This window comes from Chiloscyllium punctatum, unplaced genomic scaffold, assembly GCF_047496795.1.
Source record: "Chiloscyllium punctatum isolate Juve2018m unplaced genomic scaffold, sChiPun1.3 scaffold_583, whole genome shotgun sequence".
NCBI classification, from domain to species: domain Eukaryota; kingdom Metazoa; phylum Chordata; class Chondrichthyes; order Orectolobiformes; family Hemiscylliidae; genus Chiloscyllium; species Chiloscyllium punctatum.
This window is the reverse complement of record NW_027310317.1, coordinates 55,001-70,000: the sequence shown is the minus strand read 5'-3', so window position 1 is coordinate 70,000 and position 15,000 is coordinate 55,001.

The window sequence follows — 15,000 nt, the reverse complement described above, 5'->3', positions numbered from 1 at the left end:
GCGCGCGAGGTCTGCTCTCTTCACAAGAGGCTTTATTAGGGAGTGCTAAGGCAAGGTTCTGTGCCCTCCACCCTCATCGCAACACCCATGGGAGCCTCCGGTCGTCAATAGACCGCCGCACCGGCCTCTGACTGACTCTCAGAATGGACGGAAAGAGCCGGGTAAGCCTTTCAAAAGATTCGACCACGTGCCGAAAACTTTAGACTTCCGTGAGCTCTCCGGCTTGCACCGAGACCCGAAGTCGACGTGCTAAGCACCACGGGACCCCTTTCGCCTGCAGGTCCCGAGCCGCCTTTATTTGCTGTTACGAGCATCGTGTGCCCCATACCTGCGTGACGAGCACCGCAGGGCGGCAGAGCCATCGCACTTGGCCGGGTGGCAGAGGAGGACCAGACTATTCACAGATAGCGGCCCAACGACTCCCAGAGCCGGTCGTGCGGCGCGCGAGGTCTGCTCTCATCACAAGAGGCTTTAGGGAGTGCTCAGGCAAGGGTCAGCCCGCAGCCTTCCTGGCAACACCCAGGGGAACCAGGCCACTCGCGTCTCTCGCCTTCATTTTCGACACGAGCGCCTGCGGAGGGCCACCACCCCCTCCGATTGTCAAGAGACCTCCGCACCGGCCTCTGACTTACTCTCAGAATGGACGGAAAGAGCCGGGTAAGCCTTTGAAAAGATTCGACCACGTGCCGAAAACTTTAGACTTCCGTGAGCTCTCCGGCTTGCACCGAGACCCGAAGTCGACGTGCTTAGCACCACGGGACCCCTTTCGCCTGCAGGTCCCGAGCCGCCTTTTATTTTTGTTACGAGTATCGTGTTCCCCAAACCTGGGTGACGAGCACCGCAGGGCGGCAGAGCCATCGCGCTTGTCCGGGTGGCAGAGGAGGACCAGACTATTCACAAATAGCGGCCCAACGACTCCCAGAGCCGGTCGTGCGGCAGGCGAGGTCTGCTCTCATCACAAGAGGCTTTAGGGAGTGCTCAGGCAACGGTCAGCCCGCAGCCTTCTTGGCAACACCCAAGGGAACCAGGCCACTCGCGTCTCTCGCCTTCATTTTGGACACGAGCGCCTGTGGAGGGACGGCCGGAGTCAACGTGGGGTTTGCCCGCCCTCCAATAGTGTCAAAAGACCGCCGCACAAGTCTCTGACTGACTCTTAGAACAGACAGAAAGAGTTTGTCAAATCTGTCAAAAAATTGACAAAGTGTCAAAAATTCGACTTCCAAGAGCTCTCCGGCATGCACTCATACCTGTCATTAAAGTGCTATGCCCGTGGAACCGTTTTTCGGATGCCTTTCAGAACGGTCCCGCGCCGCCATTTTGTTCTAAAAATCGTGTTCCCATATATCTCCGGGTACCCCGCCAACCTCACTGCGGAAAAACTACAAGTGGCACTGAATGGGTCTGAATTCCAAATTTGACTGCATCGGTCTGGAACTCGGTCCGGTCAAAACCGTTTGGATTTTTCTCGGTCCGGACTTCCGCGACAGACAAAGTTAAAGTTTTCGGGCTGCAGGCACAAAACGACAGCTGGCCATTTGCCGGGCTCAATTCACCCAATTCCTCCGGCACTTCGGAGCACATGTTCGGTGTAAGTTTGCGAATCTTTCCCGATGCTGCAGCATTTTCCTCCGCTGACACTTAGAATATTTTTCACACTTTGCTGAAAATTTTTCTAAGTGTTTTTTTCCAAGTTTTCCTGGTTACTGATTTCTTCTTTTTAAACATTTTTCTAAGTTTTTCTGGTTACTGATTTCTTCTTTTTAAACATTTTTCGCAGTTTGTCTGGTTACTGATTTCTTCTTTTTAAACATTTTTCGCCGTTTTTCTGGTTACTGATTTCTTCTTTTTAAACATTTTTCGCCGTTTTTCTGGTTACTCATTTCTTCTTTTTAAACATTTTTCTAAGTTTTTCTGGTTACTGATTTCTTCTTTTTAAACATTTTTCTAAGTTTTTCTGGTTACTCATTTCTTCTTTTTAAACATTTTTCTAAGTTTTTCTGGTTACTGATTTCTTCTTTTTAAACATTTTTCTAAGTTTTTCTGGTTACTCACTTCTTCTTTTTAAACATTTTTCTAAGTTTTTCTGGTTACTGATTTCTTCTTTTTAAACATTTTTCGCCGTTTTTCTGGTTACTGATTTCTTCTTTTTAAACATTTTTCTAAGTTTTTCTGGTTACTCATTTCTTCTTTTTAAACATTTTTCTAAGTTTTTCTGGTTACTGATTTCTTCTTTTTAAACATTTTTCTAAGTTTTTCTGGTTACTCATTTCTTCTTTTTAAACATTTTTCTAAGTTTTCCTGGTTACTCACTTCTTCTTTTTAAACATTTTTCTAAGTTTTTCTGGTTACTGATTTCTTCTTTTTAAACATTTTTCTAAGTTTTTCTGGTTACTCATTTCTTCTTTTTAAACATTTTTCTAAGTTTTTCTGGTTACTGACTTCTTCTTTTTAAACATTTTTCGCAGTTTGTCTGGTTACTGATTTCTTCTTTTTAAACATTTTTCGCCGTTTTTCTGGTTACTGATTTCTTCTTTTTAAACATTTTTCTAAGTTTTTCTGGTTACTCACTTCTTCTTTTTAAACATTTTTCTAAGTTTTCCTGGTTACTGATTTCTTCTTTTTAAACATTTTTCTAAGTTTTTCTGGTTACAGATTTCTTCTTTTTAAACATTTTTCTAAGTTTTTCTGGTTACTGATTTCTTCTTTTTAAACATTTTTCGCAGTTTGTCTGGTTAATGATTTCTTCTTTTTAAACATTTTTCTAAGTTTGTCTGGTTACTGATTTCTTCTTTTTAAACATTTTTCTAAGTTTTTCTGGTTACTCACTTCTTCTTTTTAAACATTTTTCTAAGTTTTCCTGGTTACTCATTTCTTCTTTTTAAACATTTTTCGCAGTTTTTCTGGTTACTGATTTCTTCTTTTTAAACATTTTTCTAAGTTTTCCTGGTTACTGATTTCTTCTTTTTAAACATTTTTCTAAGTTTTTCTGGTTACTGATTTCTTCTTTTTAAACATTTTTCTAAGTTTTTCTGGTTACTGATTTCTTCTTTTTAAACATTTTTCTAAGTTTTTCTGGTTACTCACTTCTTCTTTTTAAACATTTTTCTAAGTTTTTCTGGTTACTCACTTCTTCTTTTGAAACATTTTTCTAAGTTTTTCTGGTTACTGATTTCTTCTTTTTAAACATTTTTCTAAGTTTTTCTGGTTACTGATTTCTTCTTTTTAAACATTTTTCGCAGTTTGTCTGGTTACTGATTTCTTCTTTTTAAACATTTTTCGCCGTTTTTCTGGTTACTGATTTCTTCTTTTTAAACATTTTTCTAAGTTTTTCTGGTTACTCACTTCTTCTTTTTAAACATTTTTCTAAGTTTTTCTGGTTACTGATTTCTTCTTTTTAAACATTTTTCGCAGTTTTTCTGGTTACTGATTTCTTCTTTTTAAACATTTTTCTAAGTTTTTCTGGTTACTGATTTCTTCTTTTTAAACATTTTTCTAAGTTTTTCTGGTTACTCACTTCTTCTTTTTAAACATTTTTCTAAGTTTTCCTGGTTACTGATTTCTTCTTTTTAAACATTTTTCGCAGTTTGTCTGGTTACTGATTTCTTCTTTTTAAACATTTTTCGCAGTTTTTCTGGTTACTGATTTCTTCTTTTTAAACATTTTTCTAAGTTTTTCTGGTTACTGATTTCTTCTTTTTAAACATTTTTCTAAGTTTTTCTGGTTACTGATTTCTTCTTTTTAAACATTTTTCTAAGTTTTTCTGGTTACTCACTTCTTCTTTTTAAACATTTTTCTAAGTTTTTCTGGTTACTCACTTCTTCTTTTGAAACATTTTTCTAAGTTTTTCTGGTTACTGATTTCTTCTTTTTAAACATTTTTCGCAGTTTGTCTGGTTACTGATTTCTTCTTTTTAAACATTTTTCGCCGTTTTTCTGGTTACTGATTTCTTCTTTTTAAACATTTTTCTAAGTTTTTCTGGTTACTCACTTCTTCTTTTTAAACATTTTTCTAAGTTTTTCTGGTTACTGATTTCTTCTTTTTAAACATTTTTCGCAGTTTTTCTGGTTACTGATTTCTTCTTTTTAAACATTTTTCTAAGTTTTTCTGGTTACTGATTTCTTCTTTTTAAACATTTTTCTAAGTTTTTCTGGTTACTCACTTCTTCTTTTTAAACATTTTTCTAAGTTTTCCTGGTTACTGATTTCTTCTTTTTAAACATTTTTCGCAGTTTGTCTGGTTACTGATTTCTTCTTTTTAAACATTTTTCGCAGTTTTTCTGGTTACTGATTTCTTCTTTTTAAACATTTTTCTAAGTTTTTCTGGTTACTGATTTCTTCTTTTTAAACATTTTTCTAAGTTTTTCTGGTTACTCACTTCTTCTTTTTAAACATTTTTCTAAGTTTTTCTGGTTACTCACTTCTTCTTTTGAAACATTTTTCTAAGTTTTTCTGGTTACTGATTTCTTCTTTTTAAACATTTTTCGCAGTTTGTCTGGTTACTGATTTCTTCTTTTTAAACATTTTTCGCCGTTTTTCTGGTTACTGATTTCTTCTTTTTAAACATTTTTCTAAGTTTTTCTGGTTACTCACTTCTTCTTTTTAAACATTTTTCTAAGTTTTTCTGGTTACTGATTTCTTCTTTTTAAACATTTTTCGCAGTTTTTCTGGTTACTGATTTCTTCTTTTTAAACATTTTTCTAAGTTTTTCTGGTTACTGATTTCTTCTTTTTAAACATTTTTCTAAGTTTTTCTGGTTACTCACTTCTTCTTTTTAAACATTTTTCTAAGTTTTCCTGGTTACTGATTTCTTCTTTTTAAACATTTTTCGCAGTTTGTCTGGTTACTGATTTCTTCTTTTTAAACATTTTTCGCAGTTTTTCTGGTTACTGATTTCTTCTTTTTAAACATTTTTCTAAGTTTTTCTGGTTACTGATTTCTTCTTTTTAAACATTTTTCTAAGTTTTTCTGGTTACTCACTTCTTCTTTTTAAACATTTTTCTAAGTTTTTCTGGTTACTCACTTCTTCTTTTGAAACATTTTTCTAAGTTTTTCTGGTTACTGATTTCTTCTTTTTAAACATTTTTCGCAGTTTGTCTGGTTACTGATTTCTTCTTTTTAAACATTTTTCGCCGTTTTTCTGGTTACTGATTTCTTCTTTTTAAACATTTTTCTAAGTTTTTCTGGTTACTCACTTCTTCTTTTTAAACATTTTTCTAAGTTTTTCTGGTTACTGATTTCTTCTTTTTAAACATTTTTCGCAGTTTTTCTGGTTACTGATTTCTTCTTTTTAAACATTTTTCTAAGTTTTTCTGGTTACTGATTTCTTCTTTTTAAACATTTTTCTAAGTTTTTCTGGTTACTGACTTCTTCTTTTTAAACATTTTTCTAAGTTTTCCTGGTTACTGATTTCTTCTTTTTAAACATTTTTCGCAGTTTGTCTGGTTACTGATTTCTTCTTTTTAAACATTTTTCGCAGTTTTTCTGGTTACTGATTTCTTCTTTTTAAACATTTTTCTAAGTTTTTCTGGTTACTGATTTCTTCTTTTTAAACATTTTTCTAAGTTTTTCTGGTTACTCACTTCTTCTTTTTAAACATTTTTCTAAGTTTTTCTGGTTACTCACTTCTTCTTTTGAAACATTTTTCTAAGTTTTTCTGGTTACTGATTTCTTCTTTTTAAACATTTTTCTAAGTTTTTCTGGTTACTGATTTCTTCTTTTTAAACATTTTTCGCAGTTTGTCTGGTTACTGATTTCTTCTTTTTAAACATTTTTCGCCGTTTTTCTGGTTACTGATTTCTTCTTTTTAAACATTTTTCTAAGTTTTTCTGGTTACTCACTTCTTCTTTTTAAACATTTTTCTAAGTTTTTCTGGTTACTGATTTCTTCTTTTTAAACATTTTTCGCAGTTTTTCTGGTTACTGATTTCTTCTTTTTAAACATTTTTCTAAGTTTTTCTGGTTACTGATTTCTTCTTTTTAAACATTTTTCTAAGTTTTTCTGGTTACTCACTTCTTCTTTTTAAACATTTTTCTAAGTTTTCCTGGTTACTGATTTCTTCTTTTTAAACATTTTTCGCAGTTTGTCTGGTTACTGATTTCTTCTTTTTAAACATTTTTCGCAGTTTTTCTGGTTACTGATTTCTTCTTTTTAAACATTTTTCTAAGTTTTTCTGGTTACTCACTTCTTCTTTTATAACATTTTTCTAAGTTTTCCTGGTTACTGATTTCTTCTTTTTAAACATTTTTCTAAGTTTTCCTGGTTACTGATTTCTTCTTTTTAAACATTTTTCTAAGTTTTTCTGGTTACTCATTTCTTCTTTTTAAACATTTTTCGCAGTTTTTCTGGTTACTGATTTCTTCTTTTTAAACATTTTCCTAAGTTTTCCTGGTTACTGATTTCTTCTTTTTAAACATTTTTCTAAGTTTTCCTGGTTACTCATTTCTTCTTTTTGATCATTTTTCTAAGTTTTCCTGGTTACTGATTTCTTCGTTTTGAACATTTTTCTAAGTTTTCCTGGTTACTCACTTCTTCTTTTCAAACATTTTTCTTCGTTTTTCTGTTTACTCATTTAGCACTTTCAGGCACTTTCCGATCATTTCCTCGTTCCCGATTTCACCCTTTAAAACGCTTTCGGGCATTTCCCTAAGTTTTGCGGTTCACTCGTTTGGGACTCACTGACACCTTCTCTAGCTTCCCTGCTCACTTTTTTCGTACTGTTGAGAAAATTCGAACCCTTTCCTTAACTATGCCGGTTACTGACTTCACCGCTTCAGACCCTTGTCCCCGTAATGAAAGATACCATTTCCCACCGTGGGAAATGCACGAAAATCGGACTGAACACGGGGGAGGCTCCCCCCTCGAAGGCGAGACCGTCGGCAGAACCGCCGGGTCAAACCCGGCTGAGCTACCCGGCTTACAAGTCTCAAAGTCGGTATGAGCAGTCACGTCCACCCCCATTCCCTTTTGGACCACTTCCCACGGTTCCAAATGCATGAAAATCGGCCTGTACACGGGGGAGGCACCCGCCTCGAAGACGAGACCGTCGGCAGAACCGCCGGGTCAAACCCGGCTGAGCTACCCGGCTCGGAAGCGCCAAAGTCGGGTTGAGCAGTCACATTCACTCCCATCCCCTTTTGGGCAACTTCCCACGGTTGGAAATGCATGGAAATCGGACTGAACACGGGGGAGGCTCCCCCCTCGAAGGCGAGACCGTCGGCAGAACCGCCGGATCAAACCCGGCTGAGCTACCCGGCTTACAAGTCTCAAAGTCGGTATGAGCAGACACGTCCACCCCCATTCCCTTTTGGACCACTTCCCACGGTTCGAAATGCATGAAAATCGGCCTGTATACGGGGGAGGCACCCGCCTCGAAGACGAGACCGTCGGCAGAACCGCCGGGTCAAACCCGGCTGAGCTACCCGGCTCGGAAGCGCCAAAGTCGGGTTGAGCAGTCACATTCACTCCCATCCCCTTTTGGGCAACTTCCCACGGTTGGAAATGCATGGAAATCGGACTGAACACGGGGGAGGCTCCCCCCTCGAAGGCGAGACCGTCGGCAGAACCGCCGGATCAAACCCGGCTGAGCTACCCGGCTTACAAGTCTCAAAGTCGGTATGAGCAGACACGTCCACCCCCATTCCCTTTTGGACCACTTCCCACGGTTCGAAATGCATGAAAATCGGCCTGTATACGGGGGAGGCACCCGCCTCGAAGACGAGACCGTCGGCAGAACCGCCGGGTCAAACCCGGCCGGGCTACCCGGGTTAGAAGCCCTAGAGTCGGGTTGAGCAGTCACAATCACTCCCATCCCCTTTTGAACCTGTTCCCACCGTTGGAAATGCACGAAAATCGGCCTGTACACGGGGGAGGCTCCCCCCTCGAAGGCGAGACCGTCGGCAGAACCGCCGGGTCAAACCCGGCTGAGCTACCCGGCTTACAAGTCTCGAAGTCGGGTTGAGCAGTCACATTCACTCCCATCGACTTTTGGGCAACTTCCCACCGTTGCAAATGCATGAAAATCGGCCTGTACACGGGGGAGGCACCCGCCTCGAAGTCGAGACCGTCGGCAGAACCGCCGGGTCCAACCCGGCTGAGCTACCCGGCTTACAAGTCTCAAAGCCGGGTTGGGCAGTCACGTTCACCCCCATTCCCTTTTGGATCACTTCCCACGGTTCGAAATGCACGAAAACCGGCCTGTACACGGGGGAGGGTCCGCCCTCGAAGGCGAGACCGTCGGCAGAACCGCCGGGTCAAACCTGGCTGAGCTACCCGGCTTACAAGTCTCAAAGTCGGGTTGAGCAGTCACGTTCACTCCCATCGACTTTTAGACCACTTCCCACGGTTCGAAATGCACGAAAATCGGCCTGTACACGGGGGAGGCACCCGCCTCGAAGACGAGACCGTCGGCAGAACCGCCGGGTCAAACCCGGCCGAGCTACCCGGCTTAAAAGTCTCAAAGTCGGTATGAGCAGTCACATTCACCCCCATTCCCTTTTGGACCACTTCCCACGGTTGGAAATGCATGAAAATCGGCCTGGACACGGGGGAGGCTCCCCCCTCGATGACGAGACCGTCGGCAGAACCGCCGGAACAAACCCGGCTGAGCTACCCGGCTTACAAGTCTCAAAGTCGGTATGAGCAGACACGTCCACCCCCATTCCCTTTTGGACCACTTCCCACCGTTGGAAATGCACGAAAATCGGCCTGTACACGGGGGAGGCACCGGCCTCGAAGACGAGACCGTCGGCAGAACCGCCGGGTCAAACCCGGCTGAGCTACCCGGCTTACAAGTCTCAAAGTCGGGTTGAGCAGTCACATTCACTCCCATCGACTTTTGGGCAACTTCCCACGGTTCGAAATGCACAAGATTCGGCCTGAACACGGGGGACGCTCCCCCCTCGAAGGCGAGACCGTCGGCAGACCCGCCGGGTCAAACCCGGCTGAGCTACCCGGCTCGGAAGCGCCAAAGTCGGTATGAGCAGTCACGTTCACTCCCATCCCCTTTTGGACCGCTTCCCACGGTACGAAATGCATGAAAATCGGCCTGTACACGGGGGAGGCACCCGCCTCGAAGACGAGACCGTCGGCAGAACCGCCGGGTCAAACCCGGCTGAGCTACCCGGCTTACAAGTCTCAAAGTCGGGTTGAGCAGTCACATTCACTCCCATCGACTTTTGGGCAACTTCCCACGGTTCGAAATGCACAAAATTCGGCCTGAACACGGGGGACGCTCCCCCCTCGAAGGCGAGACCGTCGGCAGAACCGCCGGGTCAAACCCGGCTGAGCTACCCGGCTTAAAAGTCTCAAAGTCGGTATGAGCAGTCACATTCACCCCCATTCCCTTTTGGACCACTTCCCACGGTTGGAAATGCATGAAAATCGGCCTGGACACGGGGGAGGCTCCCCCCTCGATGACGAGACCGTCGGCAGAACCGCCGGAACAAACCCGGCTGAGCTACCCGGCTTACAAGTCTCAAAGTCGGTATGAGCAGACACGTCCACCCCCATTCCCTTTTGGACCACTTCCCACCGTTGGAAATGCACGAAAATCGGCCTGTACACGGGGGAGGCACCGGCCTCGAAGACGAGACCGTCGGCAGAACCGCCGGATCAAACCCGGCCGAGCTACCCGGGTTAGAAGCCTCAGAGTCGGGTTGAGCAGTCACGTCCACCCCCATTCCCTTTTGGACCACTTCCCACGGTTCGAAATGCACGAAAATCGGCCTGTACACGGGGGAGGGAGCCGCCTCGAAGACGAGACCGTCGGCAGAACCGCCGGTTCAAACCCGGCTGAGCTACCAGGCTCGGAAGCGCCAAAGTCGGGTTGAGCAGTCACATTCACTCCCATCCCCTTTTGGGCAACTTCCCACCGTTGCAAATGCATGAAAATCGGCCTGTACACGGGGGAGGGAGCCGCCTCGAAGACGAGACCGTCGGCAGAACCGCCGGATCAAACCCGGCTGAGCTACCAGGCTCGGAAGCGCCAAAGTCGGTATGAGCAGTCACATTCACTCCCATCCCCTTTTGGGCCACTTCCCACGGTTCGAAATGCACGAAAATCGGACTGAACACGGGGGAGGCTCCCCCCTCCAAAACGAGACCATCGGCAGAATCGACGGGTCAAACCCGGCCGAGCTACCCGGGTTAGAAGCCTCAAAGTCGGGTTGAGCAGTCACGTCCACCCCCATCCCCTTTTGGACCACTTCCCACGGTTCGAAATGCACGAAAATCGGCCTGTACACGGGGGAGGCACCCGCCTCGAAGACGAGACCGTCGGCAGACCCGCCGGATCAAACCCGGCCGAGCTACACGGCTTACAAGTCTCAATGTCGGTATGAGCAGTCACGTCCACCCCTATTCCCTTTTGGACCACTTCCCACGGTACGAAATGCATGAAAATCGGCCTGTACACGGGGGAGGCACCCGCCTCGAAGACGAGACCGTCGGCAGAACCGCCGGGTCAAACCCGGCTGAGCTACCCGGCTCGGAAGCGCCAAAGTCGGGTTGAGCAGTCACATTCACTCCCATCGACTTTTGGGCAACTTCCCACGGTTCGAAATGCACAAAATTCGGCCTGAACACGGGGGACGCTCCCCCCTCGAAGGCGAGACCGTCGGCAGAACCGCCGGGTCAAACCCGGCTGAGCTACCCGGGTCGGAAGCGCCAAGGTCGGTATGAGCAGTCACATTCACTCCCATCCCCTTTTGGACCGCTTCCCACGGTTTGAAATGCACGAAAATCGGCCTGTACACGGGGGAGGCTCCGCCCTCGAAGGCGAGACCGACGGCAGAACCGCCGGGTCAAACCCGGCCGGGCTACCCGGGTTAGAAGCCTCAGAGTCGGGTTGAGCAGTCACATTCACCCCCATCCCCTTTTGAACCTCTTCCCACCGTTGGAAATGCACGAAAATCGGCCTGTACACGGGGGAGGCGCCCCTCTCGAAGGCGAGACCGACGGCAGAACCGCCGGGTCAAACCCGGCCGAGCTACCCGGGTTAGAAGCCTCAGAGTCGGGTTGAGCAGTCACATTCACCCCCATTCCCTTTTGGACCACTTCCCACGGTACGAAATGCATGAAAATCGGCCTGTACACGGGGGAGGCACCCGCCTCGAAGACGAGACCGTCGGCAGAACCGCCGGGTCAAACCCGGCTGAGCTACCCGGGTCGGAAGCGCCAAGGTCGGTATGAGCAGTCACATTCACTCCCATCCCCTTTTGGACCGCTTCCCACGGTTTGAAATGCACGAAAATCGGCCTGTACACGGGGGAGGCTCCGCCCTCGAAGGCGAGACCGACGGCAGAACCGCCGGGTCAAACCCGGCCGGGCTACCCGGGTTAGAAGCCTCAGAGTCGGGTTGAGCAGTCACATTCACCCCCATCCCCTTTTGAACCTCTTCCCACCGTTGGAAATGCACGAAAATCGGCCTGTACACGGGGGAGGCCCCCCTCTCGAAGACGAGACCGTCGGCAGACCCGCCGGATCAAACCCGGCCGAGCTACACGGCTTACAAGTCTCGATGTCGGTATGAGCAGTCACGTCCACCCCCATTCCCTTTTGGACCACTTCCCACGGTACGAAATGCATGAAAATCGGCCTGTACACGGGGGAGGCACCCGCCTCGAAGACGAGACCGTCGGCAGAACCGCCGGGTCAAACCCGGCTGAGCTACCCGGCTCGGAAGCGCCAAAGTCGGGTTGAGCAGTCACATTCACTCCCATCCCCTTTTGGGCCACTTCCCACGGTTCGAAATGCATGAAAATCGGCCTGTACACGGGGGACGCTCCCCCCTCGAAGGCGAGGCCGTCGGCAGAACCGCCGGGTCAAACCCGGCTGAGCTACCCGGGTTAGATGCCTCAAAGTCGGGTTGAGCAGTCACATTCACCCCCATCCCCTTTCGGCCCCCTTCCCACGGTTGGAAATGCATGAAAATCGGCCTGTACACGGTGGGCGCTCCCCCCTCGAAGGTGAGACCTTCGGCAGAACCGCCGGGTCAAATCCTGCCGAGCTACCCGCGTTAGAGGTCTCAATGTCGGCTTCAGCAGTCACATTCAATCCCATTCCCGTTTGGACCTCTTCCCGCCGATGGAAATGCACAAAATTCGGCCTGAACACGCGGGACGCTCCCCCCTCGAAGGCGAGACCGTCGCCAGAACCGCCGGGTCAAATCCGGCTGAGCTACCCGCGTTACAGGTCTCAAAGTCGGGTTGAGCAGTCACGTTCACCCCCATCCCCTTTCGGACCCCTTCCCACGGTTGGAAATGCATGAAAATCGGCCTGTACACGGTGGGCGCTCCCCCCTCGAAGGTGAGACCTTCGGCAGAACCGCCGGGTCAAATCCGGCCGAGCTACCCGCGTTAGAGGTCTCAATGTCGGCTTCAGCAGTCACATTCAATCCCATTCCCGTTTGGACCTCTTCCCGCCGATGGAAATGCACAAAATTCGGCCTGAACACGCGGGAGGCTCCCCCCTCGAAGGTGAGACCTTCGGCAGAACCGCCGGGTCAAATCCGGCCGAGCTACCCGCGTTAGAGGTCTCAATGTCGGCTTCAGCAGTCACATTCAATCCCATTCCCGTTTGGACCTCTTCCCGCCGATGGAAATGCACAAAATTCGGCCTGAACACGCGGGACGCTCCCCCCTCGAAGGCGAGACCGTCGCCAGAACCGCCGGGTCAAATCCGGCCGAGCTACCCGCGTTAGAGGTCTCAATGTCGGCTTCAGCAGTCACATTCAATCCCATTCCCTTTTGGAACACTTCCCGCCGTTAACAATGCACGATATTCGGCCTGAACACGCGGGACGCTCCCCCCTCGAAGGTGAGACCTTCGGCAGAACCGCCGGGTCAAATCCTGCCGAGCTACCCGCGTTAGAGGTCTCAATGTCGGCTTCAGCAGTCACATTCAATCCCATTCCCGTTTGGACCTCTTCCCGCCGATGGAAATGCACAAAATTCGGCCTGAACACGCGGGGCGCTCCCCCCTCGAAGGCGAGACCGTCGCCAGAACCGCCGGGTCAAATCCGGCTGAGCTACCCGCGTTACAGGTCTCAAAGTCGGCTTCAGCAGTCACATTCAATCCCATTCCCTTTTGGAACACTTCCCGCCGTTAACAATGCACGATATTCGGACTGAACACGGGGGCCGGTCCGCCCTCGAAGTCAACACCGTCCGCAGAACCGCCGGGGCAAATCCGGCTGAGCTACCCCGCCCCCGAACACTCAAAGTCCCTCTGAAGCCTTGCATTCGCCTCCTTGGAAAATTGACGTCAAACATTACCAAAATCGGGGGCACGAGCACTAAAGCTAAGTCTCACCCTTTCCCTATCCCTAACCAGGAACCGAACGCCCACCCTCAGCCTCACACCAACGCCGGTGCCACTCCAGACAGACACACCCTTCAAAACCACACCCATCCGGCCATGCAACTCAAAAAGGGTCCAAATTCAGAAACACCCCCTTCAAAAGGCACTCCATCCTCGGCCACACCACCGGGACATGCTCCCCTCGGCGATAATTAAGCCCCCACCACTATTTGAAGCCAACCGCAGCCGCAACTCGAACGGAGAAATCAGTAACCAATTCAAAAATGCGCTTGGTTACTGATTTCTACTGAGCCGAAAAAATTCTAAGTGTCGGTGGTTACTGATTTATACCAACCCGAAAATATTCTAAGTGTCGGTGGTTACTGATTTATACCAACCCGAAAAAATTCTAAGTGTCAGTGGTTACTGATTTATACCAACTCGAAAAAATTCTAAGTGTCAGTGGTTACTGATTTATACCAACCCGAAAATATTCTAAGTGTCAGTGGTTACTGATTTGTACCGACCCGAAAATATTCTAAGTGTCAGTGGTTACTGATTTATACCAACCCGAAAAAATTCTAAGTGTCAGTGGTTACTGATTTATACCAAGTCGAAAAAATTCTAAGTGTCAGTGGTTACTGATTTATACCAACCCGAAAATATTCTAAGTGTCAGTGGTTACTGATTTATACCAACTCGAAAAAATTCTAAGTGTCAGTGGTTACTGATTTATACCGACCCGAAAAAATTCTAAGTGTCAGTGGTTACTGATTTATACCAACTCGAAAATATTCTAAGTGTCGGTGGTTACTGATTTATACCAACCCGAAAAAATTCTAAGTGTCAGTGGTTACTGATTTATACCAACTCGAAAAAATTCTAAGTGTCGGTGGTTACTGATTTATACCAACTCGAAAATATTCTAAGTGTCGGTGGTTACTGATTTATACCAACCCGAAAATATTCTAAGTGTCAGTGGTTACTGATTTATACCAACTCGAAAAAATTCTAAGTGTCAGTGGTTACTGATTTATACCAACTCGAAAATATTCTAAGTGTCGGTGGTTACTGATTTATACCAACCCGAAAATATTCTAAGTGTCAGTGGTTACTGATTTATACCAACTCGAAAAAATTCTAAGTGTCAGTGGTTACTGATTTATACCAACTCGAAAATATTCTAAGTGTCGGTGGTTACTGATTTATACCAACCCGAAAATATTCTAAGTGTCAGTGGTTACTGATTTGTACCGACCCGAAAAAATTCTAAGTGTCAGTGGTTACTGATTTATACCAACCCGAAAATATTCTAAGTGTCGGTGGTTACTGATTTATACCAACCCGAAAATATTCTAAGTGTCAGTGGTTACTGATTTATACCAACTCGAAAAAATTCTAAGTGTCAGTGGTTACTGATTTATACCAACTCGAAAATATTCTAAGTGTCAGTGGTTACTGATTTGTACCAACCCGAAAATATTCTAAGTGTCGGTGGTTACTGATTTATACCAACCCGAAAATATTCTAAGTGTCAGTGGTTACTGATTTATACCAACTCGAAAATATTCTAAGTGTCGGTGGTTACTGATTTATACCAACCCGAAAATATTCTAAGTGTCAGTGGTTACTGATTTATACCAAGTCGAAAATATTCTAAGTGTCAGTGGTTACTGATTTATACCAACTCGAAAAAATTCTAAGT